The sequence below is a fragment of the Gobius niger genome (genome assembly GCF_951799975.1).
Source record: "Gobius niger genome assembly, chromosome: 24".
Classification (NCBI taxonomy): Eukaryota; Metazoa; Chordata; class Actinopteri; order Gobiiformes; family Gobiidae; genus Gobius; species Gobius niger.
In genome coordinates, this window is record NC_136875.1 from 4,286,968 (window position 1) to 4,312,053 (window position 25,086).

Genomic DNA, 25,086 nt, shown 5'->3' on the forward strand with positions numbered 1-25,086 from the left:
CTCTGTGCTGTGAACCAGACATCCTTTTTGAAGCAGTTTATTATAGTATAATATATTATATGGCTTAGTGTAATTAATGCAATAAAACAAAAATACCAAATATGGATCTTATAAGTGTAGTTTACCGACTATAGACAATTTAGCCCAAAGAAATTATAATTTAGAACAAAGGAATATTCCCAACTACAAATGAATTGTCAGTATAGTTTGCATGAGCCCAAAGCTGAAATAGGAAAAGTCCTCTCAGAGCCATTTTGGGATAAGGGTTACACATAATATTCCATTTTAATGATCATTTGTTGCATATTCACAGTGTAATGTGTTGTGAACAGAGCTGGACACCTGCAGGGACATTTCTCATGGTAACAGTGTGATGTTGTTGTTTGCAGCTACAACTGGCGACTTGCTTTATGGCTGTGCCTCCGAGAGTCTGTGTGATGTTGGTGGATCTTTATCCACCTCCCCTTTGTTTGAGACCATCGGCCCCATCCAAGGCACACCGACCTGCTGTGCTACGAGCGACTGCGATCACCTGACAACTACTACTACGACCACTGGATGACTTTGAATGACATATTGTATGCGATAAATTGAATGAAGTTCTAAGTAAATCAATCTTGTATACTGAGAACTGATTAGAATACACGTATGCAGCTCTATATAAATCATGTGGGTGATGTTTTAACTGGGCCAGACACATAAGGCTTCACATTCTATGATTTCTTTTGATTTTAATATAAAATAAATTGTCAATCAAACGTTTAATTTCATTACGTACGTTAGTTAAATGAAGCTTCAGTGCAAATTCAACTTGGAAGACCTACCTGCAGGATTCATTCAGCGCCTTATTACCGGCAGCTCTTCACCGATCAGCCAATCACTGCCCCATCTCAAGACGCCTCTTCCTCCTCATAGTCAACTGGGCGGCCCGGGTCTCATCCTCTACCACCACCGGTGTCCGGGCTCCGAGTGAAGATTCTAACGTTTATCCTCACCATGTCTTTCATATGTATTCATCAATGCAATCTTCTGTCTGGGTCTGAGCCCCAATTATGATTCATGTTCAATTAAACTTTCCTAAAGCCATTCTTTTTCTGTGAGTCTCTTCAGGTTGGAATCATGCTTTAGCTAAATCTAAAGCTGATACAGTAAGAAGAACGTCGCTTATAGAGCTTCTATGAAATGTTCTAGTCAGCATTACGTTTAACTTAGATCAGGATTATTGCCCGAAATGCAAACATAAACGCCTGAAATTCAGCATGAAGTTAGATGGATTAGTTTCTTTTGGAATTAATTAATCATCATTAATATTGATTATATATACTGTACATACTTTCCAACTTTTGACTCAATGCCTTTTAACATTAAAGGAACAGGCACACTGAGATACTGTATGTTCTTACCTGAGCTTAGACGAGTTGATACCTACCTGTCAGGTCTTTGTGCATACCCTCAGTCACGCAAAAAGACCAAAGATGTTGTGTCAGCATTTGACCTCTCCCAGCATACTCCTATGGACCCAAACGGGGTTGAAGTTAGAGGCGACCACGTTTTTCCACGGGCTCGCACAAAGACCAGACCGGTATGTATAACTTGTCAAAGCTCAGATAAGAATATAACTCAGTGTGGAAAAAACGGTGGCCTGTTCCTTTAAAACAGAGATTAGACTTTATTATACTTAATTATTCAGCTTAAATCAAATGATATTCACACTAAAGGAAGAAAAGTAATTGCCCCGTTTCCACTGACAGGCCCTGTGCCTGTTCGACCCTGTGAGGAGAGCGTCCCCACTGCCCAGGCTTTGGGAACGAGCTCAGCCTTGAGCCTTGAACCTGGGACACCAACACTGGTAGCAGCTAGTGTGGGGGGGTACACGTTATAAACCGTTAGTAATACTTCAACATGTAATTAAATAAAAAGTTTGAAATTATATAACTAAAAATTGTCCTTAATAATTCTGCCATCATACGACATTCATACAAACGATAACGTAAAAACATAAATTAAGCAGACACCCCAAGAATCGTGACCTTACCTCGGCTGCACATTGATAGAATGGCGTCGAGCTCACGTCGTCCCCAACATTTATAGAATTTTGACACCACTAGAGGGCGCTGCCCCACCATTAACACCAGTGTCCATATCAAGTGGAATACAATACTTTTAACTGTTACACTAAGGTACACTGAAAAAAATGACACTTTGGAATAACCTAAAAACAAATGATGAAATTTGTTGCAGCTAATTTTTTGTTCAGATTTTCTTAAATTGTATTGATGATTTAATTAAAACCATACATTTTGATGTAATGTTAAACAAAAAAAATAATAATTAAGTCCAACTCAACGTTTTACCTTTTCCCAGTAAGTAATAATAGCATTATGGAATCCACTTCGGGTGTCTAATGAAGGTCATATAGTCTATTAAGCATCATTCAGCCTTTTAAAAGCACTCAATAACCCTCAATAGGGATGCACCGATACCAGTATCGGGTATCGGGCCGATACCACATGCTTGTACTCATACTCGTACTCATTCATGAGGTCCCGATACCAGAAACCGATACCATTTGATGTGAGTCCAGCGCACCTCCGAGGCGCTGAGGAGAGAAGAAGCAACAAACTGGAGAATTGTTTAGTGGAAACACAATATTCCACATAGAGCTGACTTTATTACAGACTGCGCTCTCTAAATCAGAGTCTGTGCTGGATTTAACCAGAGCTTAATGTTGTTCGTGCTGCAGCGTCTGCAGTGTTTACAACATACAGGCTAACGTTGCTAACTCGCGGCTAGTAGCAGTTTGGGCCATTTTAAGCCCAGGGGTTTATTCATCTGAAAAACTAACCCAGCGACAAAAAAGTCCTCAGAAAATCCAAATTAAAGACATACAGCATGTTTATATTGAGCGAAAATGAGCTGCAGCAGAACAATGAAAACGCTGTATGTAACCTATAAGTTATTCTATTGAGTAGTTACTTAGGGTATCAATTATTAAGAGACTGGGCTAGATCAGAAGTTCTAAATTCGGCTCTAGGAATGGAGTAATGAAAACTGAACACAAGGATTAAGTTTAAGTGGTACCAAATAATATATTGTGATAAGGAAAAAAATAAACAAACATGTGTATCAACAATATTCGAATGGCCATTCACACATTTCACAGTGCATCAATTTTCAATATGTACAATATTTACACTCTCTTCAAGTCTTCTTTCTACCAACGATGGTATTAAGCAACAGGTGGAAAAGTTCATACGGCCCCACAACTTCCACGTTGGGGTGGCAAAGTCCAGGGGGTTTGGTGACGGGAAGTAACAGTTCATAAAGGGACCGCGATGAACGGGTTGCGATGTTGGCGACCAAAAAGAAACAAAAATAGAGAGGGCGGCTGCTGAGGAGCCTCCTACCAGCCCGGGGTTCGGTTGGGTGAATTCAGTTCAGCTCATTCAGTTCATTTGGATCCAGGTTCAACGTTTCAACAGGCTCTAGCTCGGGCTCTAAGCTCGCCATCCAACCTGGCCTGCGTAAAAGGACAGGACCAGTTAAGTTTCTAGTGCGCACAAATACATTCAAATACTAAATGCTAAATACTAAATATCAAGTATCAAAATAGCAAAACATTTTCCTTATTGTACAATAGATTGATTCAATGCATAAATTAGAATAGATAATACAATAATTGTTCTATTAAAATATTCATCACTCTAATAATCTCAAAATGTAAACACCGCATCCTCAAATAAGGTGCGTAGCAGACACAGTAGTTGACTGGACTGCATCGTAAAGTGCCTCGGATGCGTAGCATTAACATACATCAAAACATTAACCGTATGCTAAAGAAGCAGCAGTACATTCATGATAACACAACTCAGTGATACCATTTCACTTAGTTATATTCGGAGAAACGGGCACGTGAATGCCAAGCGCTCCCTTGAAAACAAATGCAGCGGCTAGGCTACGAAAAGCTACAGACGCGACTTACCAATTCCGCAGATAAACGCAAGCACAAACACTCCCGCGCGACGACCCACGGCTCCGGTAGTCGGCTCCTACAGTTCAACATATAGCATTTCAGTGTAGAAGACTGATTCATGATTAACGCGTAAAACAACCACATACCTGCAGCAACCTCATACAGCGTCTCCCTCTCGCTCTTACCGGTAGCTACCCACTACCAGCTATTATGCTAGTCTGATAGCAGCGCTAGGTCACGTGACCATGTGACGCAATGACGCGCACGTAACGTAAACGCACACAACGTAACCGGCAACCAATAGAAAGGATATAAGAATATTTAATAGTGTTTTGTCACCTGGGTTACATGTAGCTACTCGCTAAGTTACTACAAACACACGAGAAAATCTACAGGAGCTGAAGTAAAGACGAAAAGAGACCATTTAAGTAACATCTCAATACATTAAAAGGTTATTGACGGAAGTGAGCGGGGGAAGTCTTTAGGAGTTACGGCGCGGACGTTTTGCTCCTCGTATCATTACGCCTCACAATATAGTCCCCCTTTTTATCTGCTTATAAAATCGACATGCTACATTTCTGTGTAAATATACTTCGCATGAAAACACATCACGTAACTTTATTTAAATAGGGAACACGTGGAAGAGCTTGGTAGCTTCTATCGTGAGCTCTTTTGGAGCTATGTGACATGTGGGAGAGGCTGCGTATGTGCTCCGTTTGCGTGACAGAGCGCACGGACAAAGACCAGACGGGGATATATTAACTCGGCTAAAGTGAGGTAAGAGCATATCTCAGCATGTAAAAACGGTGGCCTATTCCTTTAAATCAAAGTACTCGTACTCGTATCGGTTTTAGAAAAAGTGGTATCGGTGCATCCCTAACCCTCAGCCTTGGTATACTTTGTGGTCGAACCTCTAATAATGTACAACTTCAGTCATGTCGTCAGAAATGTCAGTTAGACTTCGGTCCAGCAGGGGGCGCAATTGCACCCATTTTACCAAAGCCAGCTGCCAAGTACAGTCAATGAAACTACCAAAATAAGAATTAAAAATAATAATAATAATGAATACACAGAGTTTAAGCATGGAACCAGTTTGTCACCATGTGAGGCACCTATTTTAAACAACGCATTTTAAGGTAAAGGTGCTTTATTTGTCATTATACATTATCACTTTCGATTACAAATGTCTGCCTGTGTTTTGACCATTAACTTTAAATTAGCAAGGCATCATGGAGCAAGTCACATTTCAACACCCAATATAAATTTAGACCTGACATGCTCAGTTCAAAGGTAAAAAAAAAAAAAAGGAGAAAAGAAAATCACACTTGTCACCCTTGGGGGCCAAGCAGGTTCCCATAAAATGATGAAGAACTGGTCCACAGTGGAGTCGTTCTCAGAAACCCTCTGTATTTACAGCAATTAGCTATTTTAATGGTGCCATGCCATTGGTCCGACAACCCATCAGTCTGACGTACCATTATTCCAGAAATGTCCCATTGAGCAGAGGTGCCTTTAGTCCGACATCTCTAACCCAGTTGTGTTGTGTATTGCAGAGCCATATACAACCCCTGGCCCTTATCTTAGGGTCAGTGGACTCTTGCCTGAACCTATTTTTTTCTCTCTCTTCCTACTTGGAGATACATCCACACGTCCACCCAACCAATGCAATTCCAAGCATCTCCTGATGTCGCTAAAGGTCTTCTTTCTGAATTGGAAATCAAGGAAAAAAATACACATTATCATATGGAAACACTCCCTACATTATTCTTATTTTACTTATTTATCTATTTTCTCATCTAATTTCTAGTTACTATTTCTATTATACTATTAACTATTACTATTATCCTTTGTTTCTTGCTTCCTTCTAAACTGAATCTGAATCTATTCTTGTCTTGTTAATGTATTTATTAATAATTTGATTTTGTCACCATGCTATTGCTTCTTTTAATTGTTTTTTTTTCTTTTTCTTTTTTCTTTTTTTTCTTCTATTAATGTTAATTTATTTGAGTATTAGGAACCAATTCTGAGGTTGAGACGGGTCGGTCATGATAATAAGCACAACCGACTGTGTACATAGATGCTGATGCGGTAACAACAATCACCAACAAAAGAAAACAAAAGAATAGGGTAAACAGGAGTGGAGCAGCAGAGGAGGCCACACACCTCTCACCTACTGCACACGCCCTGCAGTTTTATTTAGTGCATCACAAGTCTCTAGGACACACAACACTCACATGCAAAATCTTTATAATGAATCAACAAATTCCCCTGGAAGGGTCTCCCAAGGCAAACAGGTCCTGGGTGACGGGTCAGACAAAGAACAGTGAGGCCGTCCTCCTGTGGATCCCCCACCTGCAGGAGGAGCTATAAGGGGCTGGTGCAATGTGATTTGGGCAGCTCCCAACAGCTGCCCCCATGACCCGGACATGGAAAAGTGGAAGAAAATGGATGGATGTATAAATATGGTGTATAATTACCAAAATTAAGACTACGATTGTTAACACCTGTTATAAACTCACTTATTAATGATGAACTTGATCCGTCTTGGCGAATGGAGCAGCAGATCGCAGCCCATCATGTGACACATGTGCAGTGTTTGTATGAGCTGTGGCATTAGGCCTTTTAAACCTTTAAGTTTCAAGTTTCAAGTTTAATGGTTTTGTATAGCCCAATATCACAACAGAAGTCGCCTCACAGCTGCACCAAACATTAAGGCAATAAAACAGAGCAATAAATATGACAATTTAAAGTTCAGGTGAATCCAGGCAAATATAATGTCCAATAGGAGGTAGCGACGAGCGGCGTGGGCGTCCCCCGTCCTTAGACTCTCCAGCACGGCGAGGAAAAACTCAAAAACCGGGCAGGAGAAAAGAGAAACCTTGGGGAGAACCACAGAAGGAGAGATCCACTCCCATGGACGGACAGGCTATAGAGACCCAGGACCGAAGGATCCTTCAGCAGACGGGCCAAGATCACAGACCGTCCAGTCCTCAGATTCCCGAATGAAGGGTCCCTCCGTTCGATCTAGACAGGCACTCCCGAGGGGGGGGGGGGACAGGAGACACCATGTGAATAGTGATGAACAGACTACAGATAAATTAAGTATTGTATCATGATAAGACAAAGTCTGCAGTACTTTAGGAGGAAAAACAGATCAACATTAAAAGTTATTTCTTAATTATGATGTGCAATATGGAGCTAGAATGCAACTGATACTGGGATGTACTGTATTCTCGTGATATTCGGAAAGTAATTGTATTCTTAATACTCTCAAAAGAAAGTGTAACTTTACCAGAATACAGTTACTCAAAATGAGTATTCTAAATACGTATTCTAAATACATGTATTACTCAACGTGTGCTTCAACATTTCTCTTTACATGGCAGTGTTTTTCATTACCAGATTTGTTTCAGTGACATAAAAATATGAAGTCACTTGTTCTTAATTAAATTCACACAACTTTAGCTTCATAAGTGGCATCTATTGTGTGCAGTAACAAATATCCAAAAAGATTTTGAAAAAAATGCACAGGGTTTCTTCTGGCTCTTAAAAATAAAAAATCTCAAATTTAAAAGTCCAAATTTAATATCCTAGGTAGATTCCTCGGCAGCCTTTGGAAAGAAACTAGCGTTGCAAATTTTTTGTATAAACGGGTTTTGAGTAGGTCTTTTGTGGCATTAAAAATGTCTTAAATAGGTCTGAAATTTGACTTGCTCACCCCTGCAGAAGCTGTTTGCAAACACTATATAGGATGCTGTTTTTGTGTGCAGGTTTATGTCTGATTTAGAATAGCCTACGTATTACAAAATGACAGAAATCATAATGATCAATGTGGTTAAATTCTATAATTATAAGAGAAACAAATGTATTGTTGTCGTCCTCTTCATTTGAAAGGATCGCATGTCTGATATTAGGATAATCGTTCATTCGTTTTGGATTGAATTATTCTGCAGGATCTGTCAACGAGCTGTGCATCGAGGAACGAAGAAAGTTAAGTCAATTAGGCACGAGTCCCTTTTGGAGCATTCTACAATGTCTTTGTTTGCCTGGATGCAGTTTATGTACAGGTATGTCTTTTTTTTCTTATTTAAAAAAATAAAATAATTCACCTCGAGGCTGATGTGTTTTTGGGGTGTTAGGATGATGTGTTGCCTCTCTCTGGTGTCTCTGGCCAGAAAACAACCCTTGCAATCCACCCTCTTTGACCAAAGATCTATTGTGAGATTCTGCAAAGCCTGTGCTATTCTCATGGCTCTGTTCTCGCTATCGCATAAAGACAGGACCTAGGACCTTTCTGAAAGCGCTTCCTCCTCCCTCACCCTATCCCTAACACTCAATTTGCGTTTTCAGCTTTCCTTTTTTTTCCTCAAGAGCTGTCCATTTCAATTAACAGTTCAGTATCAGTTAAGTATTTACATTTTTATGCATTTGTGGCATAAAAATGTCAACTTTGGGCATGAAAAAGGATACAAGTTGACTTGCTGCTACCTAGGAATCCCATGTGATCTGCTAGGATACCATAGTTTCCTTATTGCCATCTTTTGTGTGTGTCTAAAATCTATTTATTAATTCATTATCTACAGTATGGAAGAGGAAGAATTTCAGGAGCATGGAAAAGGAAGAAATGGGTGGTTTGGATGCTTTGAGTGCAAGAGGGGAGGAGACCTAAGCCCGTTCTTCGTCTTGTTGAGAAAAGGTTCCCCTTATAGCTCACCAGTGTTAATTTTGACAACATATTATATTTTAGTTTTAGTCTTAGTCTTTTGACTAAAATGTAATTTAATTTTAGTCAATTTTGCATGTCAATTTAGTCGACTAAAATGAAGACTAGTTTAGTCGACTTATATTTATAATATTCATTATAATCATATTTAATCATGGTCCTCGACTTCATGGAGCTGCTCCACATGAACAAAGCTCAGAGCTGATCATTTGACAGTGAATTTAAATGATATAAGGCTTTTTCAGACGGTCAATAGAAGTTTGGATGATTTTAGTCTCTCCTTTTCATTTTTATTTAGTCTTATTTTAGTCGACTAAAATATCCGGAGATTTTAGTCATAGTTTTAGTCTCATGAGAAAGTTTTAATTTAGTTTTAGTCCTATTTTAGTCGGCAAAAATATCACTTTGACTAAAATTAAGACTAAATATTTTAGTCGACGAAATTAGCACTGTAGCTCACCATGTCAACCCAGGCTTGTCGGTAATAAGTGATGAATGGAGAGCTTATCGTGTGCTTCCAGAGCTTGGCGACCACCAGCTCACTGTCAGTCATAGTCAGGGGTATGTGGGTACTGGAGCGCACACCCAGCATATAGAGTGCGCATGGCGAACATTTAAGGAGCAGGTTTGGATGCTTCGAGGAAATCAGACAGAAGAATTGCTTACTGAGCACCTGTGTGTCATCGAGTGCAATGAGTGGCTTTCTGTAATGAGGTAAATTTACTTAAAGACACACTGCGTAACTTTTTGAACTATACTGTTGCCATTAGTACAAAACATGCTCCTAATGACCAACTCGACACAGAAAATGCAGTTACTGCAGCGCGTAATCAAATAATGTATTTGGATGTGAACCTTTCCTGTGTAAATCTCAAATTCTGCTGAGTTTAGTCCACATCTCCATGGAGACGAGCTGGAGGCATTCCCACTCCCGATAAAGTTACAGTCATGTCTTAGGAGCGCTGAGCCGCTCACAGCAAAAGCTCATGTTTGTTTGCACATTATGAGGTATTTTTCAATGATGAAAATATCTGCCATGTAATAAATGCTTGTATTTCAATTTTATTTTTTGGGTCAAATCCTACACGGTGTTGCTTTAAGTACTGTACTTAGTAGAGTCTGTACTTTACTCGAGGATTTTTTTCTTATTGCATTTACTCCACTATACTTCCAAAGAACAAAGTAAACTAGGCCATGTGTTTTGCTCATTTTAACCTCGTAACCCCTGCCTGAACCATTTTCAGTGTCATTTGAAAGCTAAGACCTACTAAACTGATCGTAGCTTTCTTGTCTTGGAGTATTTCAGTTGATTCACTGTTTTCAGTAATCTTGTTAATTTTGGTTGTTACTTTAAAACACAAAATTGTCATTGACATTTTTAAGGCATTATCAGAGCAGGTCTGAGCATGAGTTTTCTTTTTAAATGTTTTATTGTGTTGCATTTTACTAGATTGTGTTATGTGTATATTTGTACTTTTATTCCCTTCAGGATGACGCATAACAACTTTCCAGGGACTACAGATGAAAAATAGCCCTTAGGCTAATGCTGGCATATTTACATGTATAATGTATATTAATATGCGCTGTCCCTATAATAAATTAATAAATAAATACAAATAAATGAGTGTGTTCATCATGGCTCCTTGAAATTACTGTTGGCAAAAACTTGATTTTTTATTTTATTTTACCAAGTGATCATTTAGACAGGTCGACAGCAAAAGAGAATGTCATGTTTAAAGCTGTAATGGTTGCTGTTTAAATAAAAAAATATCATAGAATGTTTGTTGTGTTTATTCTTTATTAACAAAAATGCTCCACGCTTTAGGCTGCTGCACAATAGTATAATAAGCAGTTTATTAACACAAGCATATTGTTAATGGCTTAATAACTTGAGATTAGACATTAGTGTAAAAAGCAGCTTATTCATATCGTTATAAACATATTCTCACTGTAATAAACAGCTTAAATGTTTAAAAGCATTGTAACTAGAACACCATAATTTAGATAATACTGGAATAAGCAACTTATTAATATGCTTTTAGCAACTTATAAGCAACTTATAAGCATGTTACTAATGGTCATCAATATCTTATTAATACTTAACAAGCACACCTTAATATAAAGATATTTTCTTACCTTAGTTTAGACGAGTTGATGCGTACCTGTCTGGTCTTCACGCGTGCCCTCAGTCACGTAAACAGAGCACAGACGGCGTTAGCATTTAGCCTCTCCCTCTCTCCTCTATGTTTGTTTGTTTGTATACTTTTGTGTCCCCGTAGGGCAATTTGTCCTTGATCCATTTACAAATGATGGATGTCACTGTGCTCTCCAAGACCCCAGATCTGTGCCTGTCTCTGAGGTCTACAGATAATTCATTTGACTTCAGGGCTTATTTCTGCTCTGACATACACAGTCAACTGTAGGACAAGAGGAAAGTCCATCCATCCATCCATTTTCTTCCGCTTTATCCGGGGCCGGGTCACGGAGGCAGCGATGGCCAGACTTCCCGATCCACACACACCTCCTCCAGATGTTCTGGGGGGACCCCGAGGCGACACCAGGCCAGTCCCACCAGCGTGCCCTCCGCCTTCCACGAGGCCTTGTCCCACTAGGATATGCCTGGAACACCTCCCGCGGGAGGCAAGAGGAGTGTGCCTTTACAAATCAAGTCATATCCATTTAATTTAGCACAGGTGGACTCCAGGAGAGTTATAGAAACATCTCAAGGAGGTCTCAAATAAGGCCACACCGAGTGTCACACCAGCTCTGACTCAGGTTCTGACCATACCTGGTCCAGACGCGTCGAGGAGCTGGGACACCTCGGCCAAAGCCACACTGAAAACCACACGGGCATCAGCCTGGAGAATCTAACGCACAAGACCTGACCGTGCGGGTCAAGGCTTAGCAGGAGAAGCTGGGTTTTTGAAAACCATGAATAGCCTGATGTAACATCCCCAAAATGTTTGACATGTCGGATTTGGAGCAACAGCAGAAAGTGGTGTTTATTAATAAGCTTAGTTTAGTTTAGTTTAGTTTAGTTTAATTTTATTTGAGCAACTACATTTACCTGATTTACAAATACACATATACAACCAGTCACAGATGCTCAAAAGGAGTAGGCAACCAAGAAGAAGTTTGCACATAAAGGGAAAATGAAATTACATGAGTGGAACGCATAGACTCCATAGCTAGCATTTCCTATTAGATACTAAATAAGTAACAAGAAAATAAGAAAATTCATGTATTCGATTTTCCAAACCCAGGCTCATACAACTGTGTTTAAGATTTACATTTATGCTGTTGCATACATCAAAATGAGAATTATGAATTATGATCATACAAAACAAATGCATTTGTTATTAGGCCCGAGCGGCCTGGCAGGGCTCGGGCCTATTGTAATTGTACGGCAGTGCGCGGAGCGCACTGAAGAAAGACGTGCGCGTAGCGCACGTCCCGAAAAGAGCGCGCAGCGCTCAAGAAACAGAGCGCGGAGCGCTCCCCATGCATTAGACAGTAATGGGGGGACTCCCGGCACCCCGATCTGTCCGGTGAAATAGGCGTGTGCCGCGAAAGCGGCACATTTGTAACTGCTCGTGTGAAAAAAGGTGAAAAATCCAGGCAAGGCGCAACATTGACAAGAAAGCAGTCGATGACGAGCGCAACGCGCTCGTCATCGACCATGGCCACTTCCCAATGCCCAAAACACTACTAGAGTGACTCAGGGCATTGAGGCCTATCCAATGATATAGGTGTTTGCCGCGAAAGCGGCATATTTGTTGTTGCTCGCACAAAAATCTGAAAAAAAAAAACGCATTAAGAAATATTGACAAAGAAGTGGTAAAATACGAGCGCAACGCGCTCGTATTTGACAATGAACCTCACGGGTGGGTTACTGGACGTGAGACCTTTCCGACGATATAAATATGGGCCGCCGCAGGCGGCGCTATATTGTTATTGTAAGGGTTTTTCTTATTAGGCCCGAGCGGCCTGGCAGGGCTCGGGCCTATTGTAATTGTACGGCAGTGCGCGGAGCGCACTGAAGAAAGACGTGCGCGTAGCGCACGTCCCGAAAAGAGCGCGCAGCGCTCAAGAAACAGAGCGCGGAGCGCTCCCCATGCATTAGACAGTAATGGGGGGACTCCCGGCACCACGCCCTGTCCGGTGAAATAGGCGTGTGCCGCGAAAGCGGCACATTTGTAACTGCTCGCATGAAAAAAGGTGAAAACTACAGGCAAGGCGCAACATTGACAAGAAAGTAGTCGATGACGAGCGCAACGCGCTCGTCATCGACCATGGCCACTCCCCAGTGCCCAAAACACTACTAGAGTGACTCAGGGCATTGAGGCCTATCCAATGATATAGGTGTTTGCCGCGAAAGCGGCATATTTGTAGTTGCTCGCACAAAAATCTGAAAAAAAAACGCATTAAGAAACATTGACAAAGAAGAGGTAAAATACGAGCGCAACGCGCTCGTATTTGACAATGAACCTCACGGGTGGATTACTGGACGTGAGACCTTTCCGACGATATAAATATGGGCCGCCGCAGGCGGCGCTATATTGTTATTGTAAGAGTTTTTCTTATTCTTATTCTTATTATTATTATTTTTCATCTATCCGTGTTTTTTTGGAATAACTTGACGAGTCGTCGACGAAAAGTCACCATTTTTTGCCCAAAATTAAAAATCCCGGCGATACACAGTGTCAATGAATCCCATTAAAAAATATCGAAAAATGGCGCACCAGCGCCCCCTGGAAAATCAGGATTACATTACGCCTATGGAGAGACTCAAAAATTTAAGTTTGTCGTTTTTGCCCAAAATTCAATTAGGTGAAGAAAAAAACTTTCACATCTCCAAAATTCAAAAATTCAAAAAAATGGCGCGTCAGCGCCCCCTGGAAAAACCACGTTAACATTGCGGCCTATGGCCAGACCCCCCAAAATCCCGAAAACCCCGAAAATTTTAGTTCGTCGTAGACGAAAAAAATTCGGCACAGTGATTGGTCACATGAAGCCAAGAAAAAAAAGATATTACGCGGTTGCTAGGTAACCATCTGTATGGCGGCCATATTGGCCAGAAGAGCGACCTGGCGCCGAAGGCGCCTTTTCGTGCCCTCGCATTTGAACGAACTCGTCCTAGGGCGTTGAACGCAGCGACCCCTCGGTCGCTCCAGATCATCTACACATGTGGGGCATTAAAAGTTATTAAAAACTTTCTAATAGGATTTCCGGTTTTGTCATGGCAACGCCATGAATTTGGCGTTCGTTTTCGGCGTTCGCCGTCACCTTCGAAGAGTCATAACTCGCACATACTGTGGCTGATTTTAGCGTAACTTGAATCGTTGGTCGAGTCGTCGGCCCCGGATGTTTTGATATAGGAATTTTGAAAATGGGCGCGATAGCGCCCCCTGCAGAGCACCAAATAAAAATGAATGGGGGAAAAAAGTAAACTTTGTCGTAGACAAAAAAAATTTGGCGCAGACATCCGTCACGTGACCTCGATCAAAAAGTAAATTATGGCCACGCCCATTTTCCCACCGTGTTGCCATGGCAACGACCCGCAATAAAGTTTGGCGTAGCCAAACCAAAATTGGTACACATGTGCGTCATGACTGTCCAAACAAAAAAGTACATGACATGGTTGCTAGGCAACCAACAGGAAGTCGGCCATTTTGGGAAGCATCAAGTAATCTGGCACCAAAGGCGTCATTTCATGCCCTCGCATTTGAACGAACTCGTCCTAGGGCGTTGAACGCAGCGACCCCTCGGTCGCTCCAGATCATCTACACATGTGGGGCATTAAAAGTTATTAAAAACTTTCTAATAGGATTTCCGGTTTTGTCATGGCAACGCCATGAATTTGGCGTTCGTTTTCGGCGCTCGCCGTCACCTTCGAAGAGTCATAACTTGCACATACTGTGGCCGATTTTACTCTAACTTGAATCGTTGGTCGAGTCATCGACCCCGGATGTTTTGATATAGGAATTTTAAAAATGGGCGCGATAGCGCCCCCTGCAGAGCACCAAATAAAAATGAATGGAGAAAAAAAGTAAACTTTGTCGTAGACAAATACAATTTGGCACAGACATCCGTCACGTGACCCCGATCAAAAATTAAATAATGGCCACGCCCATTTCCCCACCGTGTTGCCATGGCAACAACCCAAAGTCAACTTAGGTGCAGCCAAACCAAAATTGGTACACATTTGCGTCATGACTGTCGGAATTTAAAAAAAGTACATTACAGGGTTGCTAGGCAACCAACAGAAAGTTGGCCATTTTGGATAAATCGAGTGACCTGGTGCCGAAGGCACCATTTCGTTGCTCTTTTATAAACTCCACCGAGAGTGGCAGCGACATTATAACCACTCCACATCATCTATGCAACGTATAATTGCAAAATGGTGAGGGTGTGGCAACACCCTCGGTTATTGTGGTGGCAACTGGCCAATGGGCAAGAGCCATTCAATGCCATTTTGTGCAGATGCAAAAGGTTGTCAGTATGTTTTCCTGAACATAACTTTGTTACACCCAAACCAAATTATGTGCATACGAGCATCAAAACAAACTCAACCTAAAGTACATTTAGGAGGCCAATACACATGCGCACAAATTATTTTAGAATTATCCTGCCATTTATTCGGCAACAAAAGTTAGAGCTGTCCAGTTCAGCACCACAAGGCAATGTGTTGTATTGTTTACCAGATTGTTAAAATACAACTCGTCATAATTTGAAATCATTACATTATAGTAATAAAAACACATTACACGAAAATGTGCTGATATCAATTGACTCAAATAATTGAAGATGTTGGTTTTTAATAGTGATGCACTGTAAATCTAATCAAACGCTAGCCATATGGATGCAATGACAATCATCAAGGAGTAAACCATGTCATTATAATTCTGTCCTCACCCTAGGTTCCATCATCTTTCTTTTTTTATGCACTCTGTACCTGTATAGCACCTGAGGGCAGTGATGACTGTTTTGTAAATGTGCTTCAAAAATAAATTTGACCTTCACCTTGACCCTTGAAAATTCACAAAACCAGTGAACTATTTGTTGTTGTATGAGGATCAGGATATCAAAGCAGAATGTTACCTTCTCCTGGGTTCAGTTGTCAGCATGTATCATTTCAGGAGTGCTACATCACGTGGGTTGATGTCCATCAATACTTGATGATTTTCCCGTCTAGCCCTCAGTAATGCAATGGATTTCATAAAGTAGATATCTGTGTCTACACAATATAATTCCTAGACTTGACCAAATGTATAGTTCAGTATACATTGTCTTTAATACATACATTGACTTATCATAATTGCTCACTAAACACACGCCACCCCGCCAGACGCGAAATGATTGAAATATGGCTCAACCCAACTTAATCATATAATTAAATATGCATATGTATTCATAAGTGCAAATAGCTCAGCTGTTTCCCACTTGTTTAAAATAAGAGCAGGAAACTGGTCTGAACCTGGACAAAACAAGTACTACACAAAGATTAACATGGACTAAACTTGGACTAAACCTGGTCCAAACCAGGAGTGGATTAAACCTGGACGAAACAGGGCTCATGTTGAGAAGAAATGTGCATTGGCACATTGTGTACATAGACAATATGCTTCTGATATAGGGGCCAAAATATATATTTCGAACAAAAAACAAATCAGGATTCAATGAATCAACCTTTGCTAGACTTTTATTTTTTATTTGGACCTCAGTCAAATTTAATTCTAACCCCTGGCTTAATGTATATATCTATTAATGTTAATTTAGCTTTACACATTCAACAAAACAATGAAAAAAGAGGGAAAAATACACACACATATCTTTTAGCAGGCTTATTTACTTTTCATTTAGGTAGTGAATTTAAATGCAACACATGAAAAAAAGGGACACACATTCAGATAGTTTTCACAGCAAAATTTTACCACACCAGACCCACACAAGCACCACACCAGACCCACACAAGCACTACACCAGACCAACACAAGCACCACAGCAGACCAAAAGAACTACACCTGACTAAACAAGCACTAAACTAGACTAAAAGAAGCACTACACCAGGACAAAACAAGCATCTGATCAAACCAAAACAAAAACCAGACCAAAAGGAAGCACTACACCAGACTAAAAGAAGCACTACACCAGACTAAAAGAAGCACTACACCAGAATAAAAGAAGCACTACACCAGAATAAAAGCACTACACCAGACCAAAAAACCACTACCAGACTAAAAAAAGCACCAGACCAGACCAAAACAAGCAACAGACCAGACTACACCAGAATAAAAGAACTACACCAGACCAAAAAAGCACCACACCAGACAAAAACAAGCAACAGAACAGATTACATCAGAATAAAAGAACTACACCGGACCAAAAAAGCACTACACCAGACCAAAACAAGCAACAGACCAGACTACACCAGAATAAAAGAACTACACCGGACCAAAAAAGCACCACACCAGACCAAAACAAGCAACAGACCAGACTACACCAGAATAAAAGAACTACACCGGACCAAAAAAGCACCACACCAGACCAAAACAAGCAACAGACCAGACTACACCAGAATAAAAGAACTACACCGGACCAAAAAAGCACTACACCAGACTAAAAAAAAGCACCACACCAGACCAAAACAAGCAACAGGCCAGACTACACCAGAAAAAAAGCGCTACACCAGACCAAAAAACACTAAACCGGACTAAAAAAAGTACCACACCAGACCAAAACAAGCACCAGACCAGACAAAAAGCACTACACCAGACCAGAAGCAGAACACAACAGCAGACCAAAACAAGCATTACAAAAAACGAGCATTACACCAAAACTAGTCTAACCCTGATCAAATCAAACCAACCATAATCCTAATAGTAATAAAAATTGTCCATAATCGACAAAATCTAGATAACATCACCTTCAAAGCACCAAACTCCAAAGGCATTCACATGATAAGGTATAAAAATGATGGTATATATAAACATGATAATTATAAACATGATAATGAATAAACATGATAATGTAATCACTATCTACTACTCAAACATGATCATGCATGATAATGTATAAACAAGATAATCCATTAAGGCTCATTCATACTTAACAAGACGCAAGAACTTCTTGTTCTTGCACCCTGAGCTGCAGAACAAAATGCCATGGAACTGTCCTCAGTTAGAAAACGCTTCCATGGTTTCAAGGCAAAAGTGACTTGATTTTGTTCTGCAGCTCTGAGTGCAAGAACAAGAAGTTCTTGCGCCTTGTGAAGTATGAATGAGCCTCTACACATGATAATGTATCAGTATCTACTACTCAAACATGATCACGCATGATAATGTATAAACATAATAATAAATAAACATGATAATGAATAAACATGATTATGTAATCAGTACCTACTAATCTAACATGATCATGCATGATAATGTATAAACATGATATCACTATCTACTACTCAAAGATGATCATGCATGATAATATATAAACAAGATAATATATTAAGGCTCATTCATACTTAAGATGCAAGAACTTCTTGTTCTTGCACCCTGAGCTGCAGAACAAAATGAAGTCATTATTGCCTTGTTGCCATGGAACTGTCCTCAGTTAGAAAACATTTCCATGGTTGCAAGGCAAAAGTGACTTCATTTTGTTCTACAGCTCAGAGCGCAAGAACAAGAAGTTCATGTGTGTTGTGAAGTATGAATGAGCCCTTAGACATGATAATGTATCAGTATCTACTAATCAAACATGATCATGCATGACAATGTATAAACATGATTATGAATAAACATGATAATGTAATCAGTATCTACTAATCAAACATGATCATGCATGACAATGTATAAACATGATAATGTACTAAGGCTCATTCATACTTCACAAGATGCAAGAACTTCTTGTTCTTGCACCCTGAGCTGCAGAACAAAATGAAGTCATTATTGCCTTAACCATGGAACTGTCCTCAGTTAAAAAACGCTTCCATGGTTAAAAGGCAAAAGTGACTTCACTTAGTTCTGCAGCTCAGAGTGCAAGAAAAGGTTCTTGCGTCTTGTGAAGTATGAATGAGCTTTTAGACATGTTAATGTAATCAGTACATACTACTCAAACATGATCATGCATGATAATGTATAAACATGATAATGTATAAACATGATTATGTATTAACATGATTATGTAATCAATATCTACAACTTAAACATGATCTTGCATGACCGACAGCAACACATAATCTAATCAGTCAAATACTTAAAAGAACAGGCAATCCCTTCGTGATCAGAGAAATATGTTGGCACAACCACAGATTGAACTTCAAACTGTGTTGTTTTGACATATATATGGTCAATTAGGGTCCCTCTCTCGGTTGTAGGAGAGTCAACATACTGAATATAGCCTCTATCAAGCATCAATTTGGACAATTTGGAAGATTTCAGTATGTCCTCATTAAAGTCTCCTACAATAACAATGGTTCCGCTCTTAGACTGCAGCCAATTAAATAGCCTCTTCAGGTTTTTGATGAACAAAGACATGGCATAAGATGGGGGACGGTAAATCACAACAACTAAAATATTGAAAGCCTGATTATTATATGCTATACATTCCAAATCAAAATGAGGTACTGTGACATCATAAGCCCCATTTACATCACAGTACACGCCAACTCCCCCATGTTGTTGGCCACATAACTCTACAAGTGCTGGATTGGTGCTACTATTGTAACTATCACTACGGGACCGACTATGAAATAGGAAATTATTAATTTGCACCGTGTCTAAACACGAGTCAGCACTTAGCCATGTCTCTGTCACAGCAATGCAGTTAGGCCGCCAAAGCTGTGTGCACTGTGTCAAATCAGACACATGCCTACTTAAACCTTGAACATTCATCAAAAACAACACAAAAAAGGGTTCATTGTAGATGGGCCGAGACACACTTTCTGTCAAGAAGGGAGGCATAAAATGTAGAGCAAATTTAACCTGATCATTGCAATAAATGGCCTTTTCTTTGAAGTCTTGGATGATGAGACCAGACAGGGTTCTTACTCTACTTAATGCAACGTATGCTTGACCAGCAGAATCTATCTGATCAAGAGACACAACTGCGTTATCGACAGAAATGCCTTGGACCTTATGAACAGTACAGGCCCACGCAAGTCTAAGTGGAAACTGACGCCGAATGCCACCTTGATTGTTTGCACGTTCCTCCTCCGGTTCAATACGTGTACATCCAGCTAGATGAGGGGACGGGTGTCGATAACGTTGCCTTTTTTGAGAACCAGCAACGCTATCATCAAATAAAATGTAAACTGCTACTGGGAATGTTCTACCTGACCAAATAATGTCTGTAATTGTGCCGCATATGCCATTAACAAGGCCATCATTAACGTCTATATTTTTACATAGCATAATGCGTGCTCCGTTACCCAAAAATACCTCCTCTGGCAAGCATGTATGCTCGGTATTTAACAGAGGGGTCATTCTATCCTCCAATTTCCCTGTTTTCTTATTACGACTATAATCCTTCGCAACTATCGTTACAAAATCCGGGCAGGTTTCACAAAGTCTATGGTGATTAAAGTCGTCAACTTGCCTATTTCTGGAATAAATATGCAAAGCATCAGACTCTTCCCCGGTTTCACAAAGTTTTAACAATTCAATATCTGAATTTAGCAGGGATGTAGTCCTGGATCGCGTTCTCAAACGGTTCAGCAATTGGGCAAAATCCTCATCTTTCTGACGCATGATCGTCGTCAATTCCACAAATGAGAATTTTGCCCACAAGTCTGAACTGTCTCCATCTCTATACAGGGCTGTATCTTTAATTGGCCTTAACTGATAAAAATCCCCTACAGCTATTACACAAATATTACCAAACCTGGAAGAGTCACCTGATTGTTTGATTTGTGTCAGTCTACTGTCAATATATAGCATTAAATTATGGCCGACCATGGAAATCTCATCAATAATCAAAATCTGTAAATCCCTAAATCTGACACGGACAGTATTTGCCTTGTCTTCTAATAATGTTTTGACTGGCTTTGTTGGGGGGACTGGTATGTGAAGAGTATTATGGATAGTAGCTGCTTTTAAATTGTATGCTGCTACCCCTGTTGGTGCGGTAAGTAGGATGCTGATGCCATCAGGATCCCGGCACAAAGGTGCCAGCAACCTGGTAGCTTCATACTGTATTGCTCTAATCAGGTGACTCTTCCCGGTTCCCGCCCCACCCGTAATAAATACATGAAATGGCTCTGGTTTGTTACCCGCTACTTTGTTCAAACACCATGCCCGGATTTTGTAAAAAATGGCCATTTGCTGTTCATTTAATGAACGGACTAAAGCTAAACCCTCTTGCCTACTAAGGATATTATTTTGTCTTTCTATGTGGGCTATTTCCTCGTGGCGTACGGCCAACTCAGGAATGGGAAGAGGCTCCTCTTCTTCAGGGTATTGGGCTCGTTGCTGTTCTATTTCCTCGATGCAGTCTAAACGTTCAGATTCCTGCTCGGGACACAACGAAGCCCATCCGCTCTCTAGGACTTCGTCACAGACGACTTCCTCCTGGAGCTTTTCGATGTCTTCTTTTATGACATCAAATTTGCTCCTATTCAATTTAACTATTGAATGTACACTATGTATTGAACCGTCGGAGAACTCAATCCTGCCATTTTTATAAAACAGCAAAAACGTCTCGCAAGTATCCGGTTTCAATTCTGTACGATAGGGCACATACAGTTCAATCAGGACCCTATAGTACAGTTCTGGATTTTTGGTTTTTGAAGGACGCATATGATCGATTACGGCAGCTTCAGATCTCGTTCGTTTAACAATATATCCGCAATCATTTTGAAGTTGAATGGACTTCTTAGATCTTTGGCTGTTTGAAAGGACGCGATACTCTGACGCAAACGTCGCAATACACATATCATTAAACACGCCATCGTCGGGACGGTTCTTATACCGGTCCACAATGTTGAGCATCCATATGTCCTCCTCGCGATCTGTTTCCTCAATGGTGCTTAATGGTTTGCTCATTCTAACTATGTTTTCTCCCGTTGGAATAAAAACAAGTTTCCTGGAAGACTCCATCAAATGCATCCCCGTTAATAAATATATGGCCTCCTGAGCAGATACTTCTCTATTATGGAGGAAAACTGTACCCACTTTTTTCAATGCCTCCTTGGCGTCTAGATTCCCTTTCTGTGCTTCCTTTTGAGAGTTAGCCAATAATAATCCTATCTCCCGTTCAGATTTGCCCATATATGATATTACGTACACAATGCAAGCATAGGGATTGCAAACATATTGAATATCAAAATTTGCATTCCATAATTTGGCGATCCCCCTACTGAAATTATTAATCCAAATCGCGTTGACTTTCCTCATCAAAACAATATGTGTACGACCACCCAAAGAACAATAAGCAATTTCAAAAACTTCCTGATTAAACCCCAGAGAATCAAACAGATCTTCGGGGAGGACATATGCGCAGTCTTTGGCAGAACTAGCTTTTTTGACGGCAGCCACAAGCGCTGCAGCTCGTTCAGCATTTATGGTCCTATGGCATATACATGGCACTTCTCGGGCTTCATCCTGGGGGTTATCTTTATTGTCTTTGTGACACTTTGGGCATTTAGGTTTGCTTGATCGTTTTATAAAAGTGCGCGCAGACGGGGGGCGGGGGAAATTAAAACGACAAACAGTTTTGTTTTTCCTACATGATTTGGAGTGGTTCTCTGAATGTTTCTGCACAGAGGTGACGATTTCGTGTAACGCATCGTCCTCTGGTGGCAGCTCACAGGTGACGTATTTATCTATAAACGCAATCACCTCTTCATCTGTGTTTACATCTAATTTAGGTGCTCCTCGCACCCACAGAAGTATATGGACATGTGGGGAGCCTCGCTGTTGGAACTCAACGCGGTAAAAATAGTCATCTATTTCTCCTATAGGATGTGCTGGGGACATTAAAACGTCCTTGAGAAATATGCGCCAGCGATAATCAAACATCCTAGCCGCGGTAGCTGGATTACGCTGCAAGAGTTCACAACGTTCTGCCCACTCTAAGTCCTCTACAGTTTGATCTCGGCCATCCTGTCTAAGAACGGTGTTAATTAAGTTTTTCCAGCGCATATCTGCGCTGGAAAAAGAACAGAACCAGGTTGGGTTTTCGCGCTTGTGCAGCAATGCCATCATGTGTCTCTTACCACCGCCCCAATATGGTGGAGAGCCTCTAATCGGCCTAAGAAAACGATAGCCACAATCGCGCTCTACCATCTTCTTAAGTGATTCTTTTAGATCCGAATCATTGCTGCCGCGATCGTGAGGTCGGTTAGGATTAGTATCACCCTTCCGAAGTGCGATGGATACACTAGAGACCACTTGCTGAAGAACCGATAAATAATATGCATAGAAAATGAACGATAAACACCGCGCGAATCGTCCATCGGCATGCATTATACGATTGTTTAAATAACGATATAAAGTTATACGAATCAGTCTTCTGTCAAGAAATGTACCGCGGCCTAGTGGAAATAAGCAAGGAAAGCATTTGGCTTCATTTCCCTTATCTGAAAGTAATTTGATAGGGTTGTTACCTTCAGTAGGAGCTAAATTTAAAACACCATCCAAGTACTGATCTAATATGTGTTGGCCTAAATTCACGGGCAAAGAACAAGTATCCTGAAAGATGCAGTATCGCTGTTGGTCATGCAGGACTTCGTCATCAAGGTTCACATCAGGAGGTTTTCCATCCTCTTGATGTGAATTTGATGACTTGTCCTTACCTTCATCTAAAGTAACATCCATTTCTTCAATGTCCGGATCCTGATCATCCTGATCTTCTCTAGAAAATTCATTAATCCACGCTTCATCAAAATTAATATCAGAAAAATACTTATTAATTCTCTTTAAACGCTGAATTGCTAACTTAATACGCATTGTGTTGACAAACCTATATTTATAATGGCCTTTATATGTGAGTTTACGCTTAAGTTTAATTGGCAACACAACACCACCCAAATCTGAACGGGGCAATAACTTGGCTGTTTCTGCTATATTTGAAGGGACACAGGTGACTGGCCCGTGGATTCCCCTTTGGCCTCCCTTAGGTAAAGCTACCATCTTCATCAAAGCTACATTGGGCGAGACCAAAAGTTCCTCCACATCGTTTAAAAATGCCAATTCTTCTGGGATGGGATCAAGTTCTAGGTTGTTAAAAGAACTTTCTGGTGGAATGCAACCCCTAAGAATCTTACGATGACAGGTGAAACAAATCCACAACTTACCTCTAGCTGTTTTCTTAACTGAACATGGGCGGGCACAGGCTTTACTACATTTATGTAAATATGTGTCTTTAATGCACTTATTAGCTACATCTAAAACTCTGTCATTCTTTCTATAGTTATTTAAGCTACAGGGTTTTACAGATTTTTCAAAGAATAACCTATGGCAAACAGAACAGATGTATTCTGGCCCTTTTTCAACTTTCGCTAAGAAACACTGTGCTACATAATCAAAGTCTTTTAATTTAAGTTTATGCTCTTTTTTCGAAGTCTCTTGAATATGCTTTTTATTTTCACTAGTATGATATCTAGTTTTACTACTTATTATTTTATCTTCTCTAAAAATGGGATTTTCATACTTTCTTTTACTGGCTGCTTTTGATTTCTCCCGATGTGATAAACTTATCCTATATTTTTCCTTACTAAGTGCTTTCTTCTCATCTCTATGCAACTTATCTGTACTATATTTTACTTTGCTGTGAGCTTTAACGCTTTCTTGATGCAGCAAATCCCTACTATATTTCTCCTTACTAAGTGCTTTCTTTTTATCTCTATGCAACTTATCTGTAGTATATTTTATTTTGCTGTGAGCTTTAACGCTTTCTTGGTGCAGCATATCCCTACTATATTTTTCTGTGCTGTAAGCTTTAACGCTTTCTTGGTGCAGCATATCCCTACTATATTTTTCTGTGCTGTAAGCTTTAACGCTTTCCTGGTGCAGCTTATCCCTCCTATATTTTTGAATGCTCATTGCTTTAACTTTATCCCTGTGCAGCATATTTTCTTTATACAACTCTATACTTCTTTTTTTCAACATGTTTCTTAACGAAAGTTGTTTCCAGTACTTCTGTCTGTTCATTTGCCTTATTTTCTGTCTATGGGCAGTGTTATGTCGATATGTTACTCTCTGAAGAGTATTAACTTTCAGTTTGTATTGGGCCTGCTCATATTTCGTTCTAAAATACTCTTTCATTGTCTCTCGACGTCTAAGTACAAATTTACTCACTTTCCTATTTACTTCGAAATCACCGCTTACTTTTTGTGCTTGTGCATCATGTGTTGCTGAGATTGTGCTAGATCTCAAACTACGCCCTGTGTTATTGT

General features: G+C 40.2%; 1 long non-coding RNA gene across 1 annotated transcript in view; it reads right to left on the reverse strand.

The window, feature by feature from the left end:
* Nucleotides 1-3,378: 3,378 nt before the first annotated feature.
* Nucleotides 3,379-25,086, reverse strand: part of LOC306982337 — a 267,481-nt gene continuing 245,773 nt past the window's right edge. Inside the window, exon 3 of the long non-coding RNA XR_013794190.1 lies at nt 3,379-3,520. This is a non-coding gene — a long non-coding RNA (uncharacterized lncRNA). The remainder of the gene's footprint in view (nt 3,521-25,086) is intronic.